The sequence below is a fragment of the Arachis duranensis genome, chromosome 7 (genome assembly GCF_000817695.3).
Source record: "Arachis duranensis cultivar V14167 chromosome 7, aradu.V14167.gnm2.J7QH, whole genome shotgun sequence".
In the NCBI taxonomy this organism is placed as follows: domain Eukaryota; kingdom Viridiplantae; phylum Streptophyta; class Magnoliopsida; order Fabales; family Fabaceae; genus Arachis; species Arachis duranensis.
The window spans coordinates 44,624,723-44,648,045 of NC_029778.3; the positions used below are offsets into that span (position 1 = coordinate 44,624,723).

Below are 23,323 nucleotides of genomic sequence, written 5' to 3' on the forward strand. Positions count from 1 at the left end.
TACCGAGTTCGGGTTCTTTAAACCGGCTGGTCACCATTTTTCCTAACTATATTATATACAATCTTTCCATTGATAAAAAAAATTTCCACCACAGTTCCATTATTATTTAGTGATCTAAGTCTATTTACAATGCCTCACCATTTTGGGCTGATAGACAAATGGCCCATCAACTTCCAGCCGTTAAAGTCATACCTTCTAACACTAGTTTCTTATTAGCTTCAACCATGAAGCACACAGCCGATCTGTCATTTCTGTGATTTTATTATATAACTAAGGATATTTTAGGTTCTATCCATCATTATATGACAAAGACTTGACTGCCAACCTGAGCATACCTGTTATCTTACTGTACCAAAAAAGTAATTGGTATATGTAAAAGTTTTCCTAAACAAAATGCTAGGCGCATTCAAGAACTTTTAAGTTTTAACAATTAAGTCTAATCAAGCTCTTAAAAATAGCAATTCACTTATGGCTTTCTCTCTTTCTCTGATAAATTATATTTTATTATTTTAAATTAAAAAAGGTATGGAATTTATTAATAAACTTATACAATTTTAACTTAATTAATTAAGTTTTTCAAATTTTATTTTTGATAAAGTTGTGTGTGAAAAATATGCTTTTTGTGCTCCTAATTATTGATTTTTTTAATCTCTTTTTATGCAATTTGATGTCGTAATAAAATTTTTTTAAATGTTTTAGGGTTAAGGTACATCAACGAATTCAAAGAATAAAAAAGAATGCAAAAAAGCGAAATTGGGAAGTAATTTTAAAGGAAAGCTTCATAGTAGCTCGCTTAAGCGAGATTTGAACGTGAGCGACGTTTTCTCGTTGAAGTGAGATTCTTGCTGGAGCACCATTTCCTCGTCGGAGGAAGACTTTCGCGTGCGCGGGCTTTTCTCGCATGCTTGAGGTCGGAACATGTGTCTTGATTAAGGAAGCACATGTATTCACATTTTGGACTTTCCAAGGGTCTCAGCAGCTGTGTGAAATGATATTTAGAAGCCAAAGCTTGGAGAAGAGAAATACACTACAACATACACACTCATTTTTCTTTTTTGAGGGTTTAGGATCTTGAATTCTAGAGACATAAGCTCCAACATCTCTCTAGAATTTAAGGGTTTCTTATGAATTTATCTCTTATTATTAGGTTTTAGTTTATTTAATTATGGGTAAAGTATATGTTTTGTATAATGACCCAATTCCCAATACGTCATGATCATACTGAAAACTGAGCGCTACTAACTTGATTTACTAGACTTAACTATTACTTATTATTAAGCTTGTAATCGTGTTAGCACGAGATCGATTTTTCTTGGAAACTTTCTCCTTTTTACGTGAAAATCTTGATACGAAAATGACGGGTCTCAAAAAGCTTAAACATTCACATGCAGAATTATAGAAAACCAATGAGTAAAGTAGCAAGTAAGATAAGTATAATAATGCACATCACAAACATTATAAACAAGAGTCATACAGAAGTCAAGTCATTACACCAACTTATACTGCTTATTACTGTATATATACATACAGATATATAATGCTTCGGGCCCTGGCCCATAAAAGAAGCCCCTAATCTAGAATCCAAACTAATCTAGCCAGTCTGTATAACTCCTTATCTTTCGGTGAATCTACCCAAAAGTGAGAGACCAAACCAAAATTTCTATGATAAGCTGAAGTTGCCTCCCAAAATACACTACCAGCTCCTTACTGTTCCTAATCAATCGTTACAGGCAAAAGATGATATTTCTATCACTTTCATATCCTGTAGTGGGTCCTATTTACATCTGAAGGGGAAGAAAGAAGGGGTAAGAACTGGGAAGTTCTTAGTAGGGTCGGGGTGGATAATTAGGTTCATTTTATTTTAATCCTTAGTTGACAGCAACACACCACAAAACACAGACAAACTTCAACAAAATATGGCAAGTAATTCACTCAAAAGTCAATTAACCAAAAAGCACACATACACGTTCATAAAATTTCACAACATAGAGATATGCACAAACAAGTATGATGCATGTCTAGTCCTATACAGGCCATGAGCTCATGTGTCGGTTTGTTGCCCGATTATTGACACTGGTTCTGAGATAAGCGATTCGTCGCCGTCCCTATCTCAGCCAACGTCCCGTCCATGAGCGTTACGCATCGCTGTCCTCATGGAGAAACCTTCCTTTCGGTCTCCAGTGAGCATTACGTATCATCGTCCCCACTGAGCGGTTATAGTGTCAAGTGAGCGATACGCATCGCCCGTCCCCACTAGACACTTGGCACTAAGGCCCTAACAGCACTCAATTTCTTTTCAATCTTTGCTCTCTACTTTACAGCGGCAGAGATCCCTTTAATTAATACCTTCTTCTCTATCTATTCTACTGTGGCAGACATTCATTAAAAATCTTTTCAATCACTGCTCTCTGCTCTCCTTTGGCAGAGATCTTTTTACTTAATACATCCTTCTCTTTTCGTTCTTTTTCTTTTCTTTTCTTTCTCATATTTCTCTTTTATTTTCTTACTTTTTTCTTTCTCTCTTTTTTTCTTTTCTATCACTCCATAATTTAAATTATCTTCGCATTATTCCCTCGCCTTTCCCTAAGTGTCTTATGGAAAAGAATTATAAAGTACTTTAATTAAGTCTGCGTTCTCTAAAACTTTTAAGATCACTATGTTTGTTCTTCGCTGACTTATGATAATATTAATAATATCTTTATTAGATAATATTTTTAATAAAATAATAATAACAATAATATAAATAAGATATTTTAAATAATAAATAAACAATATTTATATCTATTCTTAAAAATTTAGTTTCGTAAAGCTTTTATTCTTAAACTCTTGTTGTCTATGTTTTAAACTTCGAACTTTTAAATATTTTATTTTTAACTCAACATTTTTACAAAATTATATTTAAAACCTTACTTATCTCAATATTTATAAAAGTAACCTTGAACTTTTATAAAATATTTATTTTTACTCCCGTATTTTATTTATTACCTAAAATATCCAAAAAATTTTATAATTACAAATTGTACCTCAATTTCTATATACAAATACAATGTTACCTTTCAAAAATAAAGTTTAAATATTAATCTTCCTCTTATACCAAAACCGAAACCCTTAACCTTTTTCTTTTAAAATATTACTTATATTCTAATCTTCGTAACTTTTAATTTAATCTCTCGGCCATCACACCTCACCAATTTATACTTTATTCTCAACGTATTCCAGCCCAAAAATTATCAAAACACCTCAACTAGCCGTTTATACATAGCCAAACCACAATCTCAAGCAAACAACAATAATTCAACATAAACTCATTCAAACTCAAACAATAATCAACCAAATCAATATTCACTTATCAAATTCACATTTGATTATTATAAACTTACTAAACCTTACATTCGTACGAAATTAAAATACTCGAAACTCCAGAGAAACCTTCTAACTGAGCTGCCAAAAGAAAAAATGTCAGAAATCGTCTGTGTCTCCTAGAACTCCAATGGGCCGATTTCGAGGAAAAAAGGAGCTATGTCACCGTCGATTTCTACTGAACAAAAATAACACTAACGTGTAGAGAAGGAGGATACGAACACTTTTACCAGATTAAATTTTTTATTAGAGTTACGGATCGCAAGAAATTAAAAGTAAAAGTTCGGTAGGAGTCACGATTTTTTTCATGCAGCTTCGGTCTCTCACTCTCACCATTAGTGAAAGAAAAATGGAATCAAAAGAAGCTGGGTGATGATGATTAAATGTGATAAAAAGGATTAGATGTCTTGGTTTTTATATATATACACATATGGTTATTCATATAAATGAATGATTGTGATTAATGCAATAAAAATGTGATCCACGGTAAGCTATATATATATATCTTTGGTTTTGCTTCCGTAATGGCTTTCGGCCAAAAAGAAAGAAAAAATATTAATATAATAATGATCATATAGTAAACATAAAGATAACAATGTCGGCTTGTCTAAATAAAATTGATCACTTTTAAAATATTATTTTAAGAAAAACTCGCGATAGTGCAAAAATTATAGTTGTTACATTTTGTCCCTAAAGTTTGGCAAAAATTTTAAAAATATTTCTAAGTTTTATTTTATTTTAATTTTGTCCCAAAAGTTTTTTATTTGCATCAAATATATACTCGACGGCAAATTTTCAAAAATTTAAGACCAATCTAACAATAATACATGAAAATTATGTTTAATTTGCTTGTGTTGAAGGTTGTTCTTATGAAATTATTGTTGAATTGGTCTTAAAATTTTTTAAAAAATTAGCCATTAAGACAATTTTTGAAATTTTTGTCAAACTTTAGGAATAAAAAGTATACTTTACCTTTTAATTGTAGTTCTCAGTTTGTAACTTCTTGTTTTGTGACTCTAGTTTCTTAGAATTTCTCGTTACTTCCTCTAATTTGCCATTTTAGTTTATGAACTCTAGTTGAATTCTCAATTTTTTTTAATGAATTTGATGTTTTATGCTTTATTCTTACTTGAATTGTTATTGTCAATTTCTTATATTGGATAGTTATAGTTTTTCATTATTATTGTAATTTATGAAGTTTTGTTTATATGTCTTTCAAGTGTTTGATAAGATACTTGACTTAATTAGAGAGTAGATTATCTCTTTCTTGGCTTGGGATAGAAAAATTGGGTGACCTTGAGTCATTAATATCCAAGTTGATTGATAATTTAAAGATATTAATTAATTTTGTTTTTGCTAACGCTGATATTATACTAATTCAATTAGTAAGTCAGTTAGGATTTTGAATTAGGGTTAATTAAGACAAACTGACTTTTTTCAATTTGTAGAGATTGACGAATTGGGTTTATTCTTTGTAATTATCATGTTGTGGTTTGTAATAAGGATAGTGATCCTTAACCCTTGTCAAGATCTTTTTAGCATTTGAATTTATTTTCTTTTTCTAGTCAATTGCCTTAATTATCCTTAGTTTAATTTCTCTTGATATTTAATTATTACTTACTTCTTTAAATTCTTGCTATTTAAATTTCTGTCAATTATGAACAAACCCTCGATTTATCCATAACCAATGATTAGGCATTCGATTGTAATTTCAAAAGAGAATGACTCAGAATTAAACTCCCAGTTATTGTTTTAAATTTGTGACATCTTTTTAACTAAACTTTGATAGTGTTAATTATTGTTTTAGAACTACAATGAACTTGAGCATTTTTTAAAGTTGTGATTATTTTAATCCAGTATTTAGCGCTCATCAAGTTTTTAGCATCGTTGGTTAAAAAATTACCATATGTGTTTGTTATTAGCTATTGTTAACATGTGAATAATGTGAAAATCTCGCTTTTTATTTATTTTCTTGTCTTTGCTAGTAGTTAAAAATTTGTCTTATTTTCTCCTTGATATCTTTTTATTTGCTTTTTTTAATGAATTCTCATATTTCTTTTCTTTTGTATGGTTGTGAAAATATTGTTGAACATGAAAAATTCAATGACGATTTGCATAAAGGAATGAATTATGAATTGATGGAGGAGGCTTACATTCAAGAACAATCTTCGTGACATCAACCTTCTCCACCCTACTATGATCGCAATCCATCCTATGGTGCATATTAACTCAATGATTATAGTGTTCTTTGCTATGGTTATGAACCTTAACCACCATATTCATATAATTTTCACTTTTAACATTGTCTTTAACTACAGTACTCTCAAACTCCATCCCACTACCACATTTTATCTCTATGGGACGACCCAAATCCATATCTACCTTATCATCACCACCTTTAAGACTGCGTTTATTTATAGACATAGGACATTGAGATAGGAACACAGAGATACAAATCGTGTTTGACAAAAGAGACATTGTGTCCAAAGATAATGAATTAGTGTATTTTGTGTCCACACTACAAGAAAAATATCCATTCAGCCACACTTTTTTTAAGCTACATTTGAAAAGCGTAGCCTATTCTATGAATAGGCTACGCTTTTCTCCGTGTTGCCTTTTTATAAAAGAAAAGGATACACAATTGCAGCATCATTTAAAAAGTGTAGCCTTAGGTATTATCGAAATCACTTATAAAGCGTAGCCATAGATTGATACCTATAGATTCACTTTTCGTATCAAAGGGAACGCTTTTAGAGAGTAGCCTATTTATTAAGTTTTGGGTGCATTTTAAAAGTGATGCCTAATGTATCTAGAACTAAAAACTTAACACTTGTAAATTTTTTTCCTCTTAACACTTGTAATTTTTTTCCCTCTTATCTTTTTATCCAGCTTACACTTAGTGAAAATTTTCCCTCCAAGAGAAGAAAACCCCCATCTATGCTAACAAAGAAAAACAAAGAAATTAAAGAAAAACCCTCAGCTATGCTCACACTCAGCTCACAAAGAAAACCATTTCATCACTAAAAGAAAACCCTCATCGTCATCACCCTCAGCTTGCTCGTCATCGATCACCCGCAGAAAACCCTCCTGCCTCGCGAATCGGAGCTCACCACTGACCTCCACTCACCACTCACCGTCACACAGCACTCAACACTAACCACTGACTGAACGCTCGAAGCTAAGTCGACCTCATCTACCTTCGTAGTCCCTGCTCTCACCACTGACAGATCGTAGCGCGCCGCCCAGACCGTTCATCTACCTTCGTAGTCCCTGCTCTCACCATCACTGGTCACCATCGTCGTATCTGCGCTCATTGTCGCCACTCAACCAAGTTGTCTCTGCTCTCACCGTTGCATGTCACCCTTGTTGTCTCTGTGCCGACCGTCGCCGCGCGCCTATCATCATCGTTCTCTCTGCTCACCATCGTCGAGAAGGTGTGTATAGATTTTCATTTGGTTCTGAATTTGGAGGTTTAGGGTTCCGATTTAGGGTTTTTAATTTGGGGGTTTGGTACACTAATTGCCTGTTATCAGTGAAATCTGAAGTTTGGTTTAGTTCAAGTGATTCAGTTGTTGTTTACTGAAATCTGAATTGAGTAGATCCTGGAAAAGCTGTCCTTAATGGTGCTCTTCTTTGAATTCTGTTGAAGAACTAATTGAGGATATCGTAGGTAGCAATTTATAACTATTCTGTTGTGTTTCATGAATATAGTTTTCCTTTCTTAGAATCAATGAATAAGTTAGTGTGATAGAGAATTTTCTGACTAATATGATATAAGTTAGAAATTAAATTATTGTAGTTGGTCTATCAATTTTTCTTGAACTGTTGCCAGATCTTTCTATTCCCATATGCTCTATTTTAATGTTCACTAAACCTGTATGATAGTGATGCTATTAGCATTAGCACTAAGTCATACTTATTATCATTAGTGGAAAATTACAAATTATAATTTTTTCATCTTCATGACCTGCTTCCTTATATATACGCCTGCTGAATAGTGTTATCAAGTTTAAAAGCATTCAAACTACATTAAACAGTTGAAAGAAAGATCAAAGAACTTTGATACGAAATGCAACATAGTTAATTAGTTCTTAGATCTCTGCTTATCTGAAACAAAATCCTACTTAGTTTATTGAAATTCGATTGTTTTTAGGTTTTTTTATACTACAACATCTAAGAATATCAATATGTATCATTTCTCCTTTTGTTCATGGTTGGTTTTTTCATTATCTTATTCATTGATACTGAATCCTTGCCAGAAATATCATTTAAATTTTTTTTCCTTTAATCAAAACTCTCAACTTCTAATTCTAGTATCTTTAACATGCAATAGTTAGTTGATGTTAAATTACTAAAATTCTGGGTCAGGTAAGGATCAGGATTCCTAAGATCACAGCATGATCTTTTGCAGAAGAATTACTAACTAGATCCTAATTTTGAATGAGTTCAACCATGGTAAGACTTTGACCTATTGAAGCTTAGTCCATTGTAAGACATCAAGCCACAATTTTTTGTAGTTTCCTAAGGAATGCTTGAGCACAATATTGGTGGCTTTTGATTTGACCAGAGAGGTAGTTCATAGTTGCAAGCTTGATCCTTGTGTTCAGAGAGTTTTGTCAGTATGTTAAACTTGTGTTCCATGTGATTGTATTTGTATTTCTCTTACTTGTTTATTTTGAGTTTTTGACCTTAATTATGTGATGAATGTTGCAGGCAAGACGAGCTTTGAGGGCAGTGGTGAGGCTGCAGGCTATATTTCGCGGAAGGCTAGCGAGGAAGCAAGCTGCTGTTACTCCAAGGTGCATGCAGGCTCTTGTTCGAGTTCAAGCTCGCGTCCACACTAGGAATGTGAGGAACTCTCCAGAAGGGAAAGCCGTGCAGACACTATTAGATCAGTACCGCAACCAAGCTGATCCTATCAAGAAGGCTGAGGTATTGTAAAAGCTTTTTAAATTCCTCCCCCCAAAAAAGATTCTATAATGGAGAAAAGTACTCATGTCATCCAAAGATATATACATAACACTCAAGTTAGTCCTGCACTGATCTTAAATGTCATTGTAGTCTCTCTTTTTTGAAATTGATATAAATTTTTAGTTCTCTTAGACATCAATATGTATCATTGCCAACTTACTCATGTCATCAAAGCAAGATCCTTCAATTTTCACTCTTTATACTTGTCTGATTTTGTAGTTGATGGTTTTCCACCTTTTTTAGCAAATTGAGATGAATTTTTTTCTTTTGAAAAATAATCTCCTAAAGATTGGCTCTGTACAGTGATGAGTATAGTTTTGCGCCATGTACTATCTAATTAAGATGCATGCCACTTTATTATTGTGATAACAAATGATTATTGTTTGTCTACTTTAACTTTAATCTTTGTTGATTGAGATTCAAGAAACTGCATGTAATTAAACAGGATTAGATTAAAGAGAGGTTGCATTTATTTCTTTGGTCTCTTTAATTATAGTAACAAAAAAAGTCAAAACCCAATGAAATTGAAAATGAATTGAATCTGAATGATTGTAAGTTTTTAATATTATTGTTATCAGGGTGAAAGCTGTAATTTTTCTGGTTTTTCTGCTTTTTCTGATTTTTCTGGTTTTGGTTTTCTGATTTTTCTGATTTTAGTTTCCATTTAGTATGAAGTTGTGTTAGTCTGTTTTTTAGTTGTCCTTCATGGTGATTTAATTAAATTGAAGAAGATGGAAGCTGTGATTTGGTTTTTTTGGTTTTGTTTTTTCATTATGTAATTTTAATATTATTGTTATCAGGGTGAAAGCTGTAATTTTTCTGGTTTTTCTGCTTTTTCTGATTTTTCTGGTTTTGGTTTTCTGATTTTTCTGATTTTAGTTTCCATTTAGTATGAAGTTGTGTTAGTCCGTTTTTTAGTTGTCCTTCATGGTGATTTATAGTATCCCCCGGAATGTGATTGTTATTTTAAAGCAAAAGACTTTGGTGATATGAAAAGTAGAGTAGTTTCAATTATCCTATGCCTCTCGGATATTGTATGTGTTATTAATTTGTTAATTACTTTTTTCTTCTTGTACTTTTTCAAATTATAATTATTTTTCTATATAATTATGCAGGATAATTCTGAAGATGTGAATGAAGATTGAGATGCTTATCATAATGATTTATTGACAAAGGTGGAAATTAAAAGATGTATGGTTGATGATGATGTCTTTTATTAGAAGCTAAGATACATTTATATGATATAATATTTTGATTTTTTCTAGTTTATTAGTAGTAAACTCTAAGTGCATTATATGAGTATACTTATTCTACTTTGAGATGTATGAATGCTCAAAATTATGATCATTCCAATATTTTTGGTTCATTGTATACTTATATTTTGTTTCAGTATAATTTTTATTGTTTAAAGATTATTGTATGGTATTATTTTGGGCGTATACATTTTTATTTTATAATAATTAACTAATTTAATTAACGATACAGGACATTCTGATAGGAAGTACACAGAAACACTAACAAAAAAAAACTTATTTTTTATTTTTTTATTATTCTTAATTTTTTGTAATTATATTTTTTTGTCTCAATTTTTTTGAATGAAAAAAATGAGAATAAATTAGATTTTCATAATTTGTTTTAATTTATCACCAAATAGAATACAAGAACACAAAATTTTGTATCTCTATCATTTATATCTTATTCTCAATGTCTTGTCTTGTCCTATTCTCAGAAAAAAATGCAGCCTAAGAGCCTTATGAACAATCACCCTTTGAACCACAATAATTTCAACATCCTTACTCTTATAATCCTTTTGAGATACTACCTCTCATACACCATGACTTCTTCCAACATGACCAACATTCTTTTCCCTCACAACCCTTCATAGAAAAAGTTTTTCAATTGTTGATCCAAGAATAAAAACAACTTTAATCTATCTTTTAAGGACGAGATGAGCAATTGAATCACCTCAAGGAATTTATGGACTGTATTGCTACAAGCATACTTACCATCTCTTCTCTTGTACTATCATTGGACGAATGTGCAGATACATAATCAACCGAAGAGAGTGGAGTGAGAGAAAGTTTGGAACTTCAAGTGAAAGAAAAAGAGTTAATGGATGAATTACAATAACAAGAAGATGTTGAGCGCATTGAATTAAAAGAAGTGGTTAAAAAGTTAGGAAGTGTTGAGCAAGAGATGAATTCTATCATTAAGAATACTTTTGCATCAACTAATGACCTTGATGATCTTTTTAAATATTCTTCTGTTGGGTATGAAAGCGATATTGAAGAGAGATGTGCACAACTTGCATAACACAATTTGAGCAACGAAGATGGTGGGGAAGAAGTCGATAATCAAGAGGTAGAGGTTATCATAGAAGAGTTAAAGGGAGTGGAAATTACATTGGCAAATCCTTTGGAAATCTCCCTAGCTAAGTCACCATCTAACATACAATTTGAATGGATAAAAATCTTATATCTTCTGGACATTATTGCATGAGGATATGCTAATGTTTAAGTGTAGGAGATTGATAAACTACATTTTATCATTCTAAATTGTATTAGAAAGCATACATTTTATTAACGAACTTACACAATTTTTGCTTAATTAATTGAGTTTTTTGAATCTTATTTTCGAAGAAGTTGTATGTGAAAAATATGCTTTTCGTGCTTGTAATTATTAATTTTTAATCTCTTTTTATGCCATTCGATACCGTGATGAAAATTTTTTAAGTGTTTTATGGTTAAGGTTTATCAACGACCTCAAAGGATAAAAATGAATGGAGCAAAAAAGTGAATTCAAAAAATAATTTCAAAGGAAAATTGTCTGGCAGCTCGCTTAAGAGAGATTCTCACGTGTGCGAAGTCGGATCACGTGCCTTAATTAATGAAGCACGTGCATTCACATTTTGAGCTTCTCAACAGCTGTGTGAGATAATATTTAGAAGCCAAAACATGGAGAAAGGAAATACACTACAACATACACACTTATTTTTCTTTTATTGAGGGTTTAGGACCTTGAATTTTAAGGAAGGAAATCTAGCTTCATTCTAGAATTCAAGGGTTTCTTACGAATTTATCTCTTATTTTTAGGTTTTAGTTTGTTTAATTGTAGTTCTTTGTTTGTAATTTCTTGTTTTGCTACTCTAGTTTTTTAGAATTTCTTGTTACTTCCTCTAGTTTGCTATTTTAGTTTATGAACCATAGTTGAATTCTCAATTTTCTTTATTGAATTTGATGTTTTATACTTTATTCTTACTTACTTGAGTTGTTATTATCAATTTCTTGCATTTGGTAGTTATAGTTTTTCATCATTTTTGCAATTTATGAAGTTTTGTTTATATTCCTTCCAAGTATTTGATAAAATACTTGACTTAGTTATAGAGTAGATTATCTCTTTCTTAGTTTAGGATTGAAAAATTGGGTGGCCTTGAATCATTAATGTCCAAGTTGATTGATAATTTAAACATATTAATTAATCTTATTTTTGTTAACACTAATTCTTTACTAATTCAATTAGTAAGTTAGTTACCACTTTTGGATTAGGGTTAATTAATTAAGCCTAATTGAATTTTCTCAATTTGTAGAGGTTAACGAATTGACTTTGTTCTTTATAATTATTATGTTGTGGTTAGTAATAAGGATAGTGATCCTTAACCCTCAATCTTTACCAAAATCTTTTTAGCATTTCAATTTACTTTCTTTCTTTAGTTAATTTCCTTAATAGTTCTTTGGTTAATTTTTCTTGATATTTAGTTATTTCTTACCTCTTTAAATTCTTGCTATTTAAATTTTTGTCAATTGTAAACAAACTTTCGATTTACTTATAATCAATAATTGAGCACTCAATTATAATTTTACGGGAGAATAACCCAAAATTAGTTTTCCGATTATTGTTTTAAATTTGAGACATCTTTTTAACTAAATTTTAACAGTGTTAATTGCCTGTTTAAACCTACAATGTACTTGAATTTTTCTTAAACTTGTAAATTTTTTAAATTAATGCCTTTTTCTTATTGTCATGAACACCTTGTTCTTTCTTTGATTTATTTTGTTGCATTGTACTACATTGAAAGGGCTTGAATATATTATATATACGAAGAAAAAAAAGAATAAAGTATGTTTTTGTATTTAAATATTTTAAAAATTTTAAAATTATTTATAATGTTCAATATTGGTATTTGATATTTGAATAATTTTTTTGGTATTTAACTTTTAAGTTTGTATTTGAATGAGCTAATAATAGTTTGGTTGATGTAGTACTGATATAGGAGCTTCACCAACAAGTGGAGTAATTTGAGTAGAGGTACAATGACCTTCTTGCGTGTATAGGAGGAGCCATTGCTATCATCTTGAACCTGACAGAAAAGTTAGAGTAGCTATATTGCGAGAGCAGATAGAAGTGTACAACGAGTAGATGCAGGCTGGAGGTAGCAGCACTATTGGTACCAGCGACAACGCTATTGGTGGGGCACTAACATCAGCACCTACTCTGCTGTCTCAATAGGTAGAAGATGACGATGACGACGATAATTATTGTATTCTACTTTTATTATATTTTATTATATTTAGACCATTTATTTTTAATAAAATATATTGTTGATTTCTGCGCTAATTTTCTTAACAAGTGTTTTAATTTGACTACTAGTTGTGGCTTAACTGTGCCAAAAAAAACTACCGTCAAATTTACTGGCAGATAAATTTGACTATAATTTGGTGCCAAAACACGTGATATGGCGCCAAATTTGCTGTCAGAATAATCGGACGGTTATTAGCAACTCATGCTTGACACATTCATTGAAAAAATCGACGAAAAGTCTATCGATAATTAGCATCAGACAAAATAATCTGCCGGTAAATAATTTTTGGCACGTTTATAGCATCAACTTCAAGACGATGGTAAATTCGACGGTACTCCATATTTTTCTTATAGTCAAATATTTAAGAAATTATTCTCTGAGTCTTTATGAAAATGGTACTCTAAACAATATCCCAAAAAAGTGAGAAAGAAGAGGGGTGGTGGAGTTGAAAAGGTATGATTGAGGGTTGTGGTAATGAGGTTGTGGGAGGTTCAGACATTGAGGAGAAGAAAGAAGAAGAGGGGAGGAGTAAATGACGTCCTTTAAGTGCAAACAGCAAAACGACGTCATTAATCGTGCCATATCATGTCTCTGGTGACGAAAATAGATGGAGGAGCCAACTTGAGTCATGTCTTAAAATTTCAGGGTACAATTTTGGTCAATTAAAAATTAGAAGGCTAAATTGAGTCGGGGTCAAATTTTAGGGGCTATTTTAAGTATTAACTCAGAAAAGGTCTTACTTTCCTACTAATACTTGCAAAAAATATATCAAAATCTGATCTTTAAATATATACTTTATATCTAGTTATTTTTGTCATTTGTTAAATATTTTGGTGATTTATTTGTCATTTATTTCTTTTCGAGATATTTTTTGTCAAGGATATGAATTTTCAAATTGGTTCCGCTACACATTTAAGCATTTTTGTTAACCAAGTCTAACTAAATTAGTACAAATCCAACAAAAATTACTCATACAACGTGCGCGAAAATTATATATTTTTTCTTTTTCGCGTTTCTTCTTCTTTACGTATTTCCTTCTCATCGTCGTTTTTTTGTTGTTGGAGGATGAGTGATGCGTGCGCATCTTTACTATTTTTCCCTATTGTTTTCTAGTGATTTATTAAGAAGTTCTATTAATTAATCAATAAATTTAAGGTTAGAATGAATATTATTTTTATTTGTTGAGTTTGATTTATTACAGGAAACTTTGAAGGAAAATAGAAAGAAACAGAAGAAAAAGATGAAACAGAAGGCTCCTTGGAAGCAGAATGCTTTCTATTAAAAATAGAAAGCTCATAGGAGACAGAAACCCTCACGTAAAACGTAGAAAAATTGGCATACAATGCCAAAAGGGGAGATGTGCGTATGCACAAGAAGGAGACTTCAGCCGGTATGTGTAGGGACAGGTCTGTGCATACGCACAAATTCAAGTTTCATGTTGTATGTAGAAATTTCACGCACAACGCATGAAGTATGCGTACGTATACCTACGTGCATACACACAACATGGAGATTTTAACGAGTGTGTGCATGCACACATATGTGCGTACGCACAAATTAGTTTTCATGCACAACGTGAAAATTTCACGTACAACGCCAAGGCAAGCTAAAGGCCCAAAGAAAACCTTTTAGAACCTTAATTCAAGACCTTCTGCTTTTCAAATTGTAAATCTTTGAAGGATCATTCACAAGCTCATTAAATGCGGATAGTTATTAAAGATCACAAATAATCAAGAAGGAATTAATGTTAGGAGTTCTGTTAGTTTTATGAATTAATGCAATGGCTTTTCTATTTTAATTTATGCAATTAATTCCTCTTTAAGAATGATTTTCGTTACTTCATCTAAAAAAGGTTGAATGTGTTGGGAAACAATTTATCTTTGATTTAAATTTTCTTAATCTCTTTAAAAATTGATTAAATGAATTGAGCTTGAAAATCGATTCTCATGATCTATAAGTTTTGAAATCGAACTGGTAAGTGATATAAAATCAACCCAGGCTAAACTCTTTGGAATTGTGTGGTTTTAAAAAATCAAAAACGTTATTCAACTCTTTTCTTGATTAAATGACTAAGAAATTAGCATTTAATTAGATTAAAGAGAAATTAAATCATGAAGAGATTGGGGTTTAATTATTAAAAATTTGCCATGAAAGAATTATTGCATGATTGGAATAGAAAGTGAAAAGCTTAATTCTGCCGACTAACATCTCTGAAACCTTAATTTTCTCAATTATACATCACTTCTCAACTCACCGTTTGCTTCTGTTTTTGTTTCGATACTTGCTGTTTATGTTTAAATTCATTTTAAAACCCTAATTTGCTAGTCTGACTAGATTTATTGATTGAATTTAATTGCTTAATTCTTTGTTTCTCGTGGAATCAACCCAGTGTACTTGTCAGTGTTTTCTGAATTGTGAAATCCGGCCATCAATGAGGAGGAAGAAGAAGAATGAGAACTAGAACAAGAACCAGAATATAAATGCACATATACAAATTTAACTTAGTTAAATTTATTTAACAAAAAAACCTTATTTATCTCATATTTCTATCTTTAAATACTATTTTAATAGTTTATTTAAATTTATATAAAAATACAATGTTAAAACATCATGTATGTAAAAAGCGAAAGTAGAAGTAACATTATCATCATTTTCCTAATTAATATTATAGGGATAACAAGAACAATTATTTATGCAAGAATCGGGGCAAGAATCTTTACGAACATCATCACACTTGCACAACTTCAAATCATCCTCATCATAATCCTGGCAACTACAATTTTTGCAAGATCGATTGCATGAAACATCAATACCTGAACACATGCAAATAAGAGTCGTCTCTCTTTGTGATGAAGAGTAATAACTTGTAGCGCCATTGTTGAACATTTGTGTTGTGATCTTGCTTGGATCAAGCTTCTGCTGGTGATGGCGACTAGCTTCAATAGTTGCTGAAAATCCCATCATGACGAGAAACAAAATAACTTCTTTTACCAACATATTGCTTTTCTCGTATTACCGCTTAACTCAATCATCCTTTCCCCGTTTCATTTATAATGTTTTGTTGTATGCTATTGAACACGTGAAGAGGTAATATATTACATTACTCTATTCATTGGTCAAATTGAAGAGGCAAATTCCAGAATAATAAAATGAAATTAAAAAAGGGTGAAATTAAAAATTGTTGGAGAAAATAGTAAAACAAATTAAACTGAGATAAAAAGTATGATTTTCAAACTTTCATTGAAAATTAAACTGAGATAAAAAGAGTCTACTTTTAGGGTTTGTATAAAATGACCACAACAACTTTATTCGCATTAAATATGCTACATTTTGATAAATTATTATATTTTATTAAATGAAAAAATGATCACGACTAATAAATTGGAAGATTAAGCAACAAATGGAGTTGGTCTAACTTTGGACAGCACAATAAAAGAAACCAGAACGAGACACTCCCACTTAATATATTTTAAAACAACCGAAACTAAAATTCAGTAGTTACTTTATCCATGTAATGTCCTTGTAGCAAATTCTTCTTCCATCTTATCTGCTATGGGAGAAAACTTCAAAAGGTGAGAAACTCTTATCTTCGAAGATTTTCATATTACGCACTTTCCAGATTTGTTAGAGGGTGAAAGCCATCTTTGCTATTTTCCTATTTCCTCCATCTTCTCCCATCATCCTTCCGCTCACATGCACCCACCATTTCTAGAATATGCCATCATCTCCTGTCATTTTTGATGGTTGGATCCTTGCTAAACACCATACCTGTCTTGATTGAGGACAAGAGGCCAAGCAGTGGGTCACCGATTCAGAAGGATTTGGGCATCTAGGGCATTGTGACAGAACTGTTGGGAATCAGCAGTTCAAGTTCCACCGCATTAGAAGACCATTGTAAAGAGCGCGTCAGAGGAAATTTTTTGCTTTAGGAGGGCATTGAATCCTCCAAAGTGCTCGCCACATTTGTTTCTGCTGACAAATTTCTGGTAGCAGTTCTGGTGGATCGGGGAGCATTCTAAAGGCATAGGTGTGACCAGATTGAATAGAGTACTGTCTATTTTGCTCTGCTAGCCAGGTTAGCAAATCTTCCCCTTCGCTTATTAGAGTTTGTAGAATAATCTATGCAATGTATGGCTGAAATGTGCTTCTATAATATCTCTTCGCCATTGTTTGTTGTGGTCTATTAGTTGTGAAACCCATTCAATTTAGTTGCTGAGAGTAGTATTGTTGTGAATTGAGCTAGGATCCACCTGTTTTAACCATCTATCCTCAATGACCCTGACTTTGTCACCTCGTCCTATCTTCCATAAACAGTCTTCTTCGAGAATTTTCCGCCCTTCCAAAATACTGCGCCACCCCCATGACGGATTGTAGCCTATCTCTGCTCTTAGAAAGGAAGTGTATTTAAACTATCTGCTTTTTAGAACTTTGCTCAATAGAAAGTGAGGTCGAGAGATAATTCTCCAGCCTTGTTTTCCTAGCATAGCTAGATTAAAGGCTTTCAAATCCTTGAAATTCAATTCCCCTTGAGTTTGAGGTCGACATATTATATCCCAACCAATCCAGTGTTGTCTTCTTTCATTTTGCTTTTGTCCCCACCAGAATCTCATTATCATATGCTGTATTTCCTCTATAAGAGTCTCAGGTAACTTGAAACACCCCAACATATATATCAAAATGGCAGTGGCTACGGTTTTAATCAATGTTTCTCTGCTGCTTGCTGATAAGAGGGATTTTTTTCAACGCTATAATTTCTTCGCCACCCGATCTTTAATATAATTGAAGGTTGCTTTCTTCAATCTCTGTATCATTGAGGGCATACCCAAGTATTTATCTTGGTTCTCAACATGGGGAATGTTGAGAATATCAGATAAATTATCTCGAGCTTCAGGGTTGGTATTTTTGCTAAAAAATAAGGATGACTTTTGTAAGTTAACCACTTGTCCACTCACCTCACTATAAGATTGTAGAATCTTGGCTATGTTAGCACATACTTGGGTTGTTGCCTTACTGAATATAATTGGGTCATTGATGAGAGAACTTTTGCGTGGTCTAGAATTTAGAATAAATTTCCGTTGCAAGTATAGCTTCTAAACCAACAAAAGTCCTTTCATACAAACGTTTTGGTTGTCACAAGTAACAAACCCCTAAATAAATTGATAACCGAGTATTTAAATCTCGGGTCGTCTTCTCAAGGAACTGCAGGAAAGTATGTTCTTATTATTGGTTATGAAAAATTGTGTTTTAGGGTTTTGGATTAAGGTAAAAAGTTAGTTGAATGACAAGTAAAATAAAATAATAATAACTGGAAAATAAATCTTTGGCAAGGTACAAGAACTGGAAGTCCTATCCTTATCAATTGTAATGAGAATTGGATTTTAATCCCACTTAGTTAAACTTTACTAAACAAAGGAAGGTCAAGTGGACTAATTAATTTGATACCTAAAGTCCTAGTCTTTCCTTTGGAAAGGCTAGAGTTATTGGAACTCAAATTAATTAGCAACTCCCAATTTCAACCACTGCTTTATTTGACAGCTCAAGCGTCACCAATTACTCAACCAAAGCCAAAAGGAAAAAATCCAAATTATTTATAAATAAAAGAAACAAATCATAGATATGAAAATATCTCAAATTATATTAAATATAAAATCAATCCAAACATAAAGAGTTCATAAACTAAATTGAGAAAATAAAAGGAATATTGAACCTGTGATTGAAGAAGATGAATTCCTAATCCTAATCCTAATTGATGAGCGGATAATTTATATGCTTTTTGGTATTGTTTTTAGGTAGTTTTTAGTATGATCTAGATACTTTTAGGGATGTTTTCATTAGTTTTTATGCTAAATTCATATTTCTGGACTTTACTATGAGTTTGTGTATTTTTCTGTGATTTCAGGTATCTTCTGGTTGAAATTGAGGGACCTAAGCAAAACTCTGATAGGAGGCTGACAAAGGACTGCTAATGCTGTTGGAATCTGCCCTCCCTGCACTCGAAATGGATTTTCTTGAGCTAAAGAATTCCAAATGGCGCGCTCTAAACGGCGTTGGAAAGTAGACATCCAGAGCTTTCCAACAATATATAATAGTCTATACTTTATTTGTGATTAGATGACGTAAACTGGCGCTCAACGCCAGTTCTATGCTGCATTCTAGAGTCAAACGCCAAAAACACGTCACGAACCAGAGTTGAATGCCCAAAACACGTTACAACTTGGCGTTCAACTCCAAGAGAAGCCTCAGCTCGTGGATAGATCAAGCTCAGCCCAAGCACACACCAAGTGGGCCCCGGAAGTAGATTTATGCATCAATTACTTACTCCTGTAAACCCTAGTAGCTAGTTTAGTATAAATAAGACTTTTTACTAGTGTATTAGTCGTCCTTTTGACCACGTTACATCTTTGGTCTCAGTTTTATTTTATTATTCATCTTAGGAGACTATTGAATATTGATCACGTTTTGGGGGCTGGCCATTCGGCCATGCCTGGACCTACCACTTATGTATTTTCAACGGTGGAGTTTCTACACACCATAGATTAAGGGTGTAGAGCTCTGCTGTACCTCAAGTTTCAATGCAATTACTACTATCTTCTATTCAATTCCGCTTGTTCTTATTCTAAGATATTCGTTGCACGTCAACATGATGAATGTGATGATCCGTGACACTCATCATCATTCTCACCTATGAACGCGAGACTGACAACCACTTCTGTTCTACCTTAGACTGGACGCATATCTCTTGGATTCCTCAATCAGAATCGGGCGCATATCTCTTGGATTCCTTGATCAGAATCTTTGTGGTATAAGCTAGAATTGATGGCGGCATTCATGGGAATCTGGAAAGTCTAACCTTGTCTGTGGTATTCCGAGTAGGATTCCGGGATTGAATGACTATGACGAGCTTCAAACTCCTGAAGGCTGGGCGTTAGTGACAGACGAAAAAGAATCACGGGATTCTATTCCAACCTGATTGAGAACCGACAGATGATTAGCCGTGCTGTGACAGAGCATTTGGACCATTTTCACTGAGAGGATGGGATGTAGCCATTGACAACGGTGATGCCCTACATACAGCTTGCCATGGAAAGGAGTAAGAAAGATTGGATGAAAACAGTAGGAAAGCAGAGATTCAACAGGGACAAGCATCTCCATACGCTTATCTGAAATTCCCACCATTAATTTACATAAGTATTTCTATCCTATTTTAATTATCTTTTAATTATCTAATCCAATCACATTTGAATCAGCCTGACTGAGATCTACAAGATGACCATAGATTGCTTCATACCAACAATCTTCGTGGGATCGACCCTTACTCACGTAAGGTATTACTTGGACGACCCAGTGCACTTGCTGGTTAGTTGTGCGGAGTTGTGACTAAGTGTAATTCACGTGGGAGAGCTACCAAATTATTGGATCCATTGTTGATGATCACAAAATCCGTGCACCAAGTTTTTGGCGCCGTTGTCGGGGATTGTTCGAGTTTGGACAACTAACGGTTCATCTTGTTGCTCAGATTAGGTAATTTTCTTTTTATTTTCTTTTCAAAAAAATAATAATAATTTTTGAAAAATATAATAAAAATACAAAAAAATCATAAAATAAAAAAATCAAAAATATTTTGTGTTTCTTGTTTGAGTCTTGAGTCAATTTTTAAGTTTGGTGTCAATTGCATGCTTTAAAAATTTTTCTTGCATTTTTCGAAAATGTATGCATTCATGGTGTTCTTCATGATCTTCAAGTTGTTCTTGACAAGTCTTCATGTTTGATCTTGATGATTTCTTATTTTGTGTCGTATGTTGTTTTTCATATGCATTTTTGCATTCATAGTGTCCATGCATTAAAGAATTCTAAGTTTGGTGTCTTGCATGTTTTCTTTGCATCAAAAATTTTTCAAAAATATGTTATTGATGTTCATCATGATCTTCAAAGTGTTCTTGATGTTCATCTTGACATTCATAGTGTTCTTGCATGCATCATGTGTTTTGATCCAAAATTTTCATGTTTTAGGTCATGTTTGTGTTTTTCTCTCTCCTCATTAAAAATTCAAAAATAAAAAATATCTTTTCCTTATTTCCCTCCAAATTTTCAAAATTTTGGATTGACTTGGTCAAAAATTTTTAAAAATTAGTTGTTTCTTACAAGTCAAGTCAAATTTTCAATTTCAAAAATCCTATCTTTTCAAAACTTTTTCAAAAATCAAATCTTTTTCATTTTTATCTTATTAATTTCGAAAATTTTAAAATTATTTTCAAAATCTTTTTCTTAATTTTATTTCAAATTTTCGAAATTACACTGACAATTAATGTGATTGATTCAAAAATTTGAAGTTTGTTACTTTCTTGTTAAGAAAGGTTCAATCTTTAAATTCTAGAATCATATCTTTTAGTTTCTTGTTAGTTAAGTAATTAATTTTAATTTTAAATATTTAAATCTTTTTCAATCCTATCTTTTTATCATATCTTCTTATCTTATCTTTTTATCATATCTTTTTCAAAATTTATCTTTTTCAAAAATTTGATTTCAAAATATCTTATCTAACTTTTTATCTTCTTATCTTTTCAAATTTGACTTTAATATCTTTTTCAACTAACTATTTGACTTTTTGTTTGTTTCTTATCTTTTTCAAAACCACCTAACTACTTTTCCCTCTCTAATTTTCGAAAATATCTCATCCCTTTTTCAAAATTCTTTTTAAATTACCTAATTGTTTTAAATTTTAATTTTAATTATATCTTATCTTTAATTTTCGAAAATTATTAACTACTTTTTCAAAATTATTTTCGAATTCTCCCTCTCTTCTCTTATTCTATTTATTTATTTATTTACTAACACTTCTCTTCACCTCTCTTCATCTCCAATCACTGCCTCTATCCTCACCCTTGAGATTGGATTCTCCACTTTTATTCCTTTCTTCTTCTACTAATAATAAGGATCCTCTTTGTCCAGATATAAATGATTCTTCTTCCTTTTCTTTTTCTCTTCTCTTTCATATGAGCAGGAACAAGGAAAAAGGCACTCTTGTTGAAATTGATCCTGAACATGAAAGGACTCTGAAGAGGAAACTAAGAGAAGCTAAATTACAACAATCCAGAGACAACCTTTCTGAAATTTTCAAACAAGAGAAGGAGATGGCAGCCGAACCCAACAACAATAATGCAAGGAGAATGCTAGGCGATTTCACTAAACCAACGTCCAAATTTGATGGAAGAAGCATCTCCATTCCGGCCATTGGAGCAAACAATTTTGAGCTGAAACCTCAATTAGTTGCTCTAATGCAACAGAACTGCAAGTTTCATGGACTTCCATCTGAAGATCCTTCCCAGTTTTTAATTGAGTTCTTGCAGATTTGTGAGACTGTAAAGACGAATGGAGTAGATCCTGAAGTCTACAGGCTCATGTTTTTCCCTTTTGCTGTAAGAGACAGAGCTAGAACATGGTTGGACTCACAACCTAAAGATAGCCTGAACTCCTGGGATAAGCTGGTCACGGCCTTCTTGGATAAATTCTTTCCTCCTCAAAAGCTGAGCAAGCTTAGAGTGGATGTTCATACCTTCAAGCAAAAAGATGGTGAATCCCTCTATGAAGCTTGGGAAAGATACAAGCAAATGACCAAAAAGTGTCCTTCAGACATGTTTTCAGAATGGACCATATTAGATATATTCTAATATGGTCTATCTGAGTTTTCCAAAATGTCATTGGACCATTCTGCAGGTGGATCCATTCACTTAAAGAAAATGCCTGCAGAAGCTCAAGAACTTATTGACATGGTTACAAATAACCAATTCATGTACACTTCTGAGAGGAATTCCGTGAATAATGGGATGCCTCAGAGGAAGAGAGTTCTTGAAATTGATGCTCTGAATGCCATATTGGCTCAGAACAAAGTGTTGACTTAGCAAGTCAACATGATTTCTCAAAGTCTGAATGGATGGCAAAATGCATCCAACAGTACTAAAGAAGCAGCTTCTAAAGAAGCATATGATCCTGAGAACCCTGCAATAGCAGAGGTAAATTACATGGGTGAACCTTATGGAAATACCTATAATTCATCATGGAGAAATCATCCAAATTTCTCATAGAAGGATCAATAAAAGCCTCAACAAGGCTTTAATAATGGTGGAAGAAACAGGCTAAGCAATAACAAGCCTTTTCTATCATCTTCTCAGCAACAGACAGAGAATTTTGAGCAGAGCCCCTCTAATTTAGCAAATTTAGTCTCTGATCTGTCTAAGGCCACTCTAAGTTTCATGAGTGAAACAAGGTCCTCCATCAGAAATTTGGAGGAACAAGTGGGCCAGCTGAGTAAGAAAGTCACTGAAACTCCTCCCAGTATTCTCCCAAGAAATACAGAAGAAAATCCAAAAGGAGAGTGCAAGGCCATTGATGTAATCAATATGGCCGAATGCATAA

The 23,323-nt window shown here is 32.5% G+C and overlaps 1 long non-coding RNA gene and 1 other non-coding gene across 2 annotated transcripts; one reads left to right on the forward strand and one right to left on the reverse strand.

Annotated features, from left to right (window-relative positions):
- Positions 1–6,351: 6,351 nt before the first annotated feature.
- Positions 6,352–9,627, forward strand: LOC127740717 (uncharacterized). Its single transcript, XR_008001550.1, has 3 exons — positions 6,352–6,794; positions 8,074–8,292; positions 9,447–9,627. It is a non-coding gene; the product is annotated as an uncharacterized LOC127740717 (long non-coding RNA).
- Positions 9,628–22,440: 12,813 nt separating this feature from the next.
- On the reverse strand, positions 22,441–22,549 carry LOC127741002 (small nucleolar RNA R71). Its single transcript, XR_008001857.1, has one exon. It is a non-coding gene; the product is annotated as a small nucleolar RNA R71 (small nucleolar RNA).
- Positions 22,550–23,323: the final 774 nt, after the last annotated feature.